Raw genomic sequence first — 8,710 nt, forward strand, 5'->3', positions numbered from 1 at the left:
GAAGGCAGGAAATCAGAACGTAAGAAAGAAGCTTGACTTCTCTCCTTCCCTCCTGATAGGAAGCTGCTTAGACAAGAAAGTTCAGGGGGCACAGGACTGGGGAGCTCAGCAGGGCGAGGAATGACGGTCGAGGCAGACACACCCCATCCCTGGATAGACCTCTTCCTCGTGAGACACACACACACAAGTCCCCCATGCACTTGTAAGGAAGGTTCAGCCAAGTGGGGGCCTCTCCCCTGCCTCAGGGGTCTAGAGAGCCTCTCCAAGACAAATCCCTTTGGGTCCTTGCCAGACGGGACACTCACTCCCAGGTGCGTGGTCCCTTCACTCTCAAGCCACAGTGAGCCACATCTAAAACACATCCCTCCCACACACACACCCCCAACCTGGGCAAGCACAGGGGTACAGAAGCCCAGAGGGGTGAGCCAAGCCTCTAGACTCGAAGCCGGAGCTCCCAGAATCTGCCGGGTCAGCCCAGCCCCAGGTTTACAGAGAGTCAGATACCCAACCCCCAATCATGTGTTCGCTGGCCAGGGCTCGGAGCAAGCGGGGGGGGGGGGGGGGGGGCGTCCGAACTGGACGGGATGCGCGGCCAGGCTGGAGGCGCAGGTCAGATGGGAACAAGGCCCAGAATAGCTGATGGGAAGCAGTGTTACACACAATCTGCTCCAAGGAATGTGCTTTAAAGAAGCCACTTGTGGTAGCCTGAAACTTCCCGTCATGAAGGGATTGAGGGTCGAATGCCCCGGGTTCGGGCCAGCCCCGTGGGTCTGGGTGGACCATTTCAGTTCAGTGGAGCCCCTTCGTGAGACGGGGCTTTCTGGGGGTGCCACACACAGGCCCCATCTCCGGGGTGCGGGAATAGTTAGGGGATGCCTGAGAGAAAGATTTGGGGAGCAAGCCAAGGAAAGTGAAGGTCTGCACGGAGCCCCACGGGGGCCCCCAGCATCCCCGGTGGGGGGTGGGAGCCAGGCCAGGGGTCTGCGGGAAGGACGCAGCCCCCAAGCCCTCAGCCCCTCGGGGATGCCGGCAGAGGTTTCCACAGCCAGACCCAGAATAGGCTTCTCCACGAGGGGCTCTGGGGGAGATGCGCACTGGCCCCGGCCGTGAGGACACGGGCCCCAGCCCTGCCCTGTACACAGCTGGCGTCTCCTTAGCAGCCCGTCTGCCAGAGGCCGCCTGTCGTCTCCCGCACCCTCCTTCCTTTCCATCTCTCTTTTGTTAACGCCCTCATCCTCTCCTTGTCGGCAGTGTGTGGAGCCGTTTATGGAAGCTCCCAGCTTGCGTTAGGGAATGAGTGGAGCCCAGCGCAGGGAGGGCTCTGGGTGTGTGTGGGGAGAGGGGAGGATGCGGGACGTGTGAGGCCGTGTGTGCGTGTGCGCACGTGTGTGTACAGCACGTGAGGCCGGATTTCCTTTGCCTTTCGTGAACCGCCTGGGGCACTGCCCCTGCACGCCCCCGCGGACACACCCATGCACACTTGGCACGGTGCCCGTGCACGCCGGGGCTCACGCACACATGTGCACACGTATGCGCAGAACACGCATCCGGGTGTGTATTCGCAGAGAGGCTTCTGGCTTCTTCTGACGGCCAAAGCTGGCTGTCCCCTGTGAGGCCCGGGCAGCCGGGGTCCCTCCCACCGGAAGGCAGCTGGGATCTGTTGTCTCAGGGGGCAAGGACACTGCACCAGCCGGAAGGCGAGCAGGGCCCAAGGTGAAAGTCCAGCCCTCAGTCAGTATCCACCCACCCCCCATCCCTGCCCCAACCTCATCTGGAAGACCAGGTGTCCAGCCATGGAGCTCTAGATTTCTTAGAGGACACCCCTGCCCTCGTTTACATATCTGCTGGGGCAGTGGGGGCTCCTGGCCCCCCACACGGACTCCCGGCCGCATTAGAAGGATGTGCTGGGCACCGCCCGTGGGTAACCGGGAACCTCCCTGGGCCAGTGATGCCGGGGCCTGTCTGTGTGATCACCTGAAGCCGGTTCATAGCAGGACACCTCTGTGTCCTTTGGCTCTTGCTTCATGGTGCCCCCGGGAAATCTGGTGTCGCACCCAAAGGCCTCTGCTTGGCACCCCAGCACTGCCCAACCCCCCGCGGCCACGCCTTTGGCGTGCACAGCAGCCCAGCACCCAGACTGCCAAGACGAACCAAAAAGCGGCTCTGGTCCCAGGGCCCCAGGTAGCTTGCAAACCCAGGCTTCCCCTCCCATTCCCTCACCAGACACTGCCGTGACTCAGAAGAAACAAGGACACTTCTGGCTGCCCCTCCCAGAGCACCGCTGCCTCGAGGCCTTCTGTCTCTGCCCGCACCTCCCTGGGCAGAGCTTCTAAAGGTGCCAGAGCCTCCCAGAGCCCATTCTGGGCAGGGGCTCCCCTCACCTTCCCATGGTGCCCATGGCGTGAGGGGCCGGAGGGCAGGAAGGGGGAACCCTCCCCCCTTCCCCCCCGAGCAGCAGCCGCCGCCCAATCCGAGTGCCTCTGTATGGTCCTGCCCAGTGGCAAACCTGGCCACCCACCCGGAGCACAGATGACCTCTCTTGGGACCACTCCCTTCTCTTCGTTTCCATAAGAATAACCAAAAGCATCCAAACGTGTTACCTTTCTTTACACATAGAGACTCCAAAAACAAAAACCAACACAAATCTTTATTTTTTGATTTAAAAGATATAATGAAAAATTATGGGGAGAGTATTCATTGTGGCAGGTGTCTATCTATAAGAAAAAATATATATCTATATGTCCTATAGCTTGTTAGCAGGTTTATTTTTTAAATGAAAGGTAAGAAAGAAATTGATTTGAAATATATACCATGAGATGTCCCATGGCCTGTCAAACTTGTCAGTATTTTATAAATAAACTTTTTTTTTTTTTTTTTGGAGTTCTGAAACGACATTTTTTTCTTCTCCTCCCTGGAAGGTAAGCGGGGACCGCTACCCTCGCATTAGGCTGAAGCCATCTTCTCCTCCAACATCCCTTGTCAGCCAGGCTGTGTCCTTGCAGTGACAAAAGTCCCACTCACTTGCCTTCTTAATTCATAGGTGAGTGGATGTCCGTGCCTTCGAGGGAAGTGCGCTATTTTACTTACTTTATGCTTTTAGGGTAAGAGTCACTCAGAGGACACCACGTTAGAGGCAAAATGACCCTGATTCGTAACGATGGCTCACACGTGTGCTGTTTACACGGCCAGACGCTGTTCTCACCACTTTACGTTCATTGTTAACTCGGGGAGTCCTGCGAGAGCACCTTCAGGAGGGGAACCGAATCGGGGAGCGTTTAAGGGGCATGCCGTCCACAGCTGGAAAAGCCGGGGTTTGTGCCAAAGCGGTCTGGCTCCAGAGACGTGTGCGGCCTCTGCGATGTTTTGAGGCACGTTCCTCGCCCGTGTTCATCTTCATTCCTTCCAAGCCAGCCCCGCGGACCCTAGTGTGGGTCGGGTAAGAGGCGCCGTGGTGCTTGGTGGAACTACCCTCGTTCATCCTCCCGGGCTGAGAGGGAGGGTTGGGATGGCTGAGTTGATGAGTGCTGTGGTGTGGAGGATCCCACATTTCTCCCACAGGCAGTCAGATTCAGACAGGAAAGGGGCGAAGGACAAATGACGTGGGCAGCCCACGGAAGGCCACGCGATGAGCACCTTTACAAGTCGGTGGTGTAATGTACATCAGACACTCCTACGGGGGCTACTCAGCTAATCCAAACGATGAAAGCAGGGGATTTTTAAAAAAATCTTCATACATACACCCTTATATACTATTTTTTTCTTAAAACACACATGTAAATTCATTCGCCAATCTGTTCATGTTGGGCCATAGCTTTCTTCTTTTCTCAAGAAGGGGCTCCATGGATACAGGCTTTGTTGCTTTTCTTACATAAATCACCTCTGTCATGGGTTGTCAGTGAGTTCTAGTCTATTTCTTTAAAATAAAGCAAAAATGTGTAGAAATCAGGGATCAAAGACTTGCAGTGTCCAGTTCTACGAGCAGTGCACTTAGAAGTGCCCACTCCGTCTTCACCAGTGAAAAGTCCAGCAAACTAAAGAAGCAACAGCAATTCACAGATCCATGAGAGATGGGAAGTCACAGGGCACCTGAGTGGCTCCGTTGGTAAAGCGTCTGCATTGGGCTCAGGTTGGTATCCCGGGGTCCTGGGATCCAGCCCCATGTCAGGCTCTTTGCTCAGTGGGGAGCCTGCTACCCCCTCTCCCTCTGTGGCTCCCCCTGCTTGTGTGCTCTTGCTCTCTTGCTCTCTCTGTCAAATAAATAAATAAAATCTTTATTTAAAAAAAAAAAAAGGGAGAGAGAGAGAGAGACAGGATCTCAAAGGGCAAACCGCTGTGCCCAAAACACATGGGCACCTATGGAGAATCTATGGTAGAAACTGGATTGCTGTAACAGCAGAATCCTGTATTTGTTTATTATTTCCCTAATTTTTCTACAGGGCTCGTCCATGACCAATACAACACGCCCTTTCATTTTTGCCACTCTTTGATCAAACCATTCAGTAGAATTTTCAAAAAAAAACCTATTCTTTTGCACTCTTATCCATGACATCATATTGAATTAAATTATGTAATTACTATAAAGAGTACAACTGGCAAAAACAAGTTTGGGAACAGTGATAATTGAATCTTTATAAACATAACAACTTGATTCGGTAGAGCAGAAAGAATACGGGCCTCGGAAAGCAGCCCGTTACTAGCCTTCAGGATTCAGGAGACTATGGACTGCTTCACGGTTGCAGAGAAAATACAGAGAAGCTATAAGGCTGGCGGGCTGAGTGGAAGGCAGAGGAGAGGGCTTCCGTGCACGTGACAGTACAAACCGTGCATCCTGAACTTGACTGATTTTCAAGGTGATGAGGGGGTTTTCAAGGGTAATTTGAACTATACCTAGTCTTTATCTTACACAGAATTTGGAGCCCTACCCCCACATTACATGCAACTCCACTCCAACTGATTGGAGAATGCTGGGGTGCCGGGTCCTAACCCAGAAGGCACTCTAGAAACTGGATTCAGAAGAGTCCGTTCGGGTTCTAGAACAGGCACTTGCAAACTAAGTGCTTCTTAGCTTTCTCGGGGGGACGAGATCTACCAGCAATTTGATCAATGAAAAGATCAAAGAAAGTAATGGGACTTGAAAGGTTTTGAACACCGAAAGGCGTATCTTTCTGGTGGAACGTTTATTCTACACCCAGGAGACATCTCATTGTAATTTTTCCCCCCATTGTCATCTTTAATTCCAAAGTTCTTCCTCATTCCGTTCTAATCCCAGACTGGCTCCTCCCCTCACTGCAGCTGGCCAGCAAGGACTTGGGCGGCCTCCAGCTCCGTTACCCAAAACAGTGTCTGCCCCCCCAAAATGAGAAAAGTGAATCTGCTAAGGAAGAAGGGAGGACAGGAGGGGAAGACGCTCTCCAAAGCCGGGGAGGCGTGGTGGGAGGGCGTCCTCCGGTTTGGATTAGACACAACACTCTTTCCCAGGTAACCTCACCTGGAAAACACCAGGAAAAGCCTCTCGGCATCCAGTGACCCTCCTTTCCTTAAACTTCCCAGGGTGACTAACGGAAAAGCACTCTGGATCGGGGAGGTTCACCAAAGAGAGCACGAGTTCCGCAGACCTCGGTTCTCACAAATTTCCACTTACCCTGGAACTTGAGCTCAACCTTGACCAGCCTCTGCTACCCCATCTGTGGGATGGGTACAACTTCTGCCTCTTCCGACATCAGACTCCTGCAACGAAGTGTAGGGAAATAACCTCTTCGAGAGAGGGGACCTCCAGAGAAGCCCCCGCCCCCACCAACCTTCCACTCCCAACCAGCACCCCCAGCCCCGCTCCTCTGTCCCGAACTATCACAGGAACTTCTTCTTTTGATTTCCCCTTCTTGCCGGCAAAGCCCTTTGGCCATGAGGGTTGACTACAGTCAGCAGGTGGAGAAAGTGGCTACTCTTTTTCTTTCCAACATCCTAGTGTCTGGCAGAGAAGAGGTACTGAAGCCTGGAGGTTACAGGCTGGGAAGGGGGTTCTGTTAAGGCGCAGCGCAGGAAGGTAGGAGGGAAAAGAGACTTGGGTCAGCCTAAGCCTTCAGCTCCAGGTGGCTCAAGCCGACTGGCTCCATCCGACCCAAGATGGGCTGCCCCACGACCTAGCCCAAGCCTCCCACCACCTATCACAACCTCCTTTCTCCAGCGCTGGCCCTGACAGGTTCCAGGAAACCCGGGAGACCTTACCATTCTTCCCCCTTGGGGGCTGTGGGGCTCCAGCGAGCCAATTGCTCAGAAGGCAAGCAGGGACACAGGTCAAACAATCATGTTTCCTCCCAACATTGACCATCCAAGTCAACCAGGCTCTTTGAGTTGGGGTTTATCACTACTCAGCTAGAGCTGCCACCAGGGCCAGAGTTACCCCAGATAACACAGGGCTCAAACCCAAAAGAACATGATTCCTTGCTTTAAGGGGATCCTCAGCATGACCCTTCTGGAATTTGCTATCCTGGATGCTGGTTGCATGGACATGGGCCCAGTATAGCACCAGCCTGACTCTGGATTGACCAGCAGGAGGCTTCTGCTCGTGGCCTTCATTTCACAGGCAGCTCGGGCCATGGGGCTACAAGGTTGTGGGGGGCTTCTGGCTGCACCTTCCCCTCGGCTCCAACTGCTCTCAGCAACATGGCCTTGAAAGGGTTGGGAGCAGCTCCTCTGGGGCCCAGATAAAGGGGCTGATACATAGGGTCACCCTAGGTCCTGTTTTACACATATTGTCCTGATGTGATTATTAGTAATGTCCGCTTTCACTTCGTTTCTTAATCATCTGTCCTCCCCCGACCTCCCACTGATGAGTGATACTGGACAGCTGGGCAGGGTCTAGCCTCCAGACCCTCCAATAGTTGGGCCCTTGGACTGCCAAGTTGAAGGTCTGGGAGAACAGAAGGGATCATCTCCTGGACACGAGCTGGGTTTTGGGACAAGGGGAATGGCACTGAAAACCAGAGAGTCGGGTTTCCTGCGGGGCTGTATCTCCTGCTCTGCTCCACTGCACCCAGGATGGGACACTGTGACCCCAGATTCAGAGGGAATCTCATCCCTCTTGTTGTCTCAGACCCTATGTCCTGATTCTTGAAGGTCTGTGCTGTCCTCTCTCTGGATCTCCCAACCATGGCTCTGGGACACAGGCATTGATGTCTGGGGGACACGGCTCTGCCTAGATTGTTCTGACGCAGCAGTCTTGCCAACAGTTGCCTACGAGACAAGAAACACATCCTCCTTGGATGGGGCCTTCCCCACCATCTCTACTCCCACTCCCCCAGCCTGACGGATGATTTGTGACATTGGGTAGGGCCACTGGATAGAGGGCAACCCCCCCCCTCCAGATTTGCGTGGCATGTGTTTATCCCATGCAACATTATTTGTTGTGACCTGAACTTCCAAGTTAACTGGGCGTCCTCTATTTTTATTTGCTAAGTCACCGCCCTGGCTCAAACCCTAACTCCATACCAGAGGCGGGTACTCACACAAAATTTTAGAACCTCAGTGTCCTTTTCCAGAAAGTGGAAGATGCCAGAAACGGCTCTGTCTTCCCCACTGGAAGGTGTGTGGGTATTAGAAGTAGGATTACATGGGAACCTAATGGGTAAGCTGTACAGCACTCAACACATGTAAGAGATCACTGCTATTGTTCACGGATAACATGACACTCGTGGGGAATCATCCAAGGGCTTCTGGCTTTGGGCACAATTCCGGCTCAATCTGTCCCAACTTCCAATCCCTTAACAAACCGTGTTCTACCCGCCTCTGGCCCCATCCTAGCTGGAAATCACATCCAGAGAAAACTCCTGAATTGTAGACATAGGGTAGAGGGGGGTGTCCCAGAGAGGAGAGTGAAGCCCGCCTTTCAGAGTGTTATCAGTCGCGCTGGAAACCAAGAGTACACTCAAATTAGGACCGTTTAAGGAAAATGTCACAAAGTTGCAGCAGAGAAGCTCAAGGAAACCCACGAGACCCAAAGTTAAAAACACCTGGTGCCATTACCCGCGCAGGCCTGCAGAGGACGGAAGAGGAAGTTACTGGAACCTGCAGACGGAGGAGGTTGAATGGAGAGAGAGACGCCACCCAGGGGCCAGTGGGGAGCTCAAGAAGCACCGTTTCCCAGTCTGGGCCTGGCCCCCCTTCTGTCCGTCCTCCAGTCTCCTGTCCAGGCTCCTTGTGATCCAAATTCAGCAGGTACTCAGAGGACACTGGGATGCGGTCCGTGCGGGCCGGCCTCCCCCCGGAAGGCCCAGAGCAAGATGGACAGGAAGGTCACACGGGGGCTGGCGGGCCCACAGCAGTGCTTCTGGGTGTCTCCCGACTGCTGATGTCCCCATGGAAAGTTCCACGCTTCCACCTGACTCTCTTACTCTTTTCTCAAAGTTGATGAAGAGTGGAATTAGACCCAGTTAAGCTTGCTGGGAGCTTCTGCCAGAGTAGGTGGGATTTTCTGGTGTATTCGGGAATTGAGAAGGTCTTTGACTTTCAGCTGGCGGCCGTCTCCTGCGCCAGCCCGGGCAGCAGGACAATGACAGCAGCTGACCTTTGCTGACCACACACCACACCCGGCACTGTGCTGAAGGTCCCTTTCTGCCCTTCACTAATGCTCACAGTGGCCCCCTGACACAGGAATTCGCCTCTGCCCTTTTACCAGAGAAGGACACCCAGACAGGGAAAGCCAGGTAAGTGC

The 8,710-nt window shown here is 53.9% G+C and overlaps 1 long non-coding RNA gene across 1 annotated transcript; it reads right to left on the bottom strand.

The window, feature by feature from the left end:
- Positions 1 to 2,630: 2,630 nt before the first annotated feature.
- LOC131816303 (uncharacterized) lies at positions 2,631 to 8,710 on the bottom strand. Its single transcript, XR_009348005.1, has 4 exons — positions 8,023 to 8,710; positions 7,096 to 7,233; positions 5,642 to 5,727; positions 2,631 to 4,247 (listed from the first exon to the last, which is right to left on the bottom strand). It is a non-coding gene; the product is annotated as an uncharacterized LOC131816303 (long non-coding RNA).

Source organism: Mustela lutreola, chromosome 15, assembly GCF_030435805.1.
Source record: "Mustela lutreola isolate mMusLut2 chromosome 15, mMusLut2.pri, whole genome shotgun sequence".
Classification (NCBI taxonomy): domain Eukaryota; kingdom Metazoa; phylum Chordata; class Mammalia; order Carnivora; family Mustelidae; genus Mustela; species Mustela lutreola.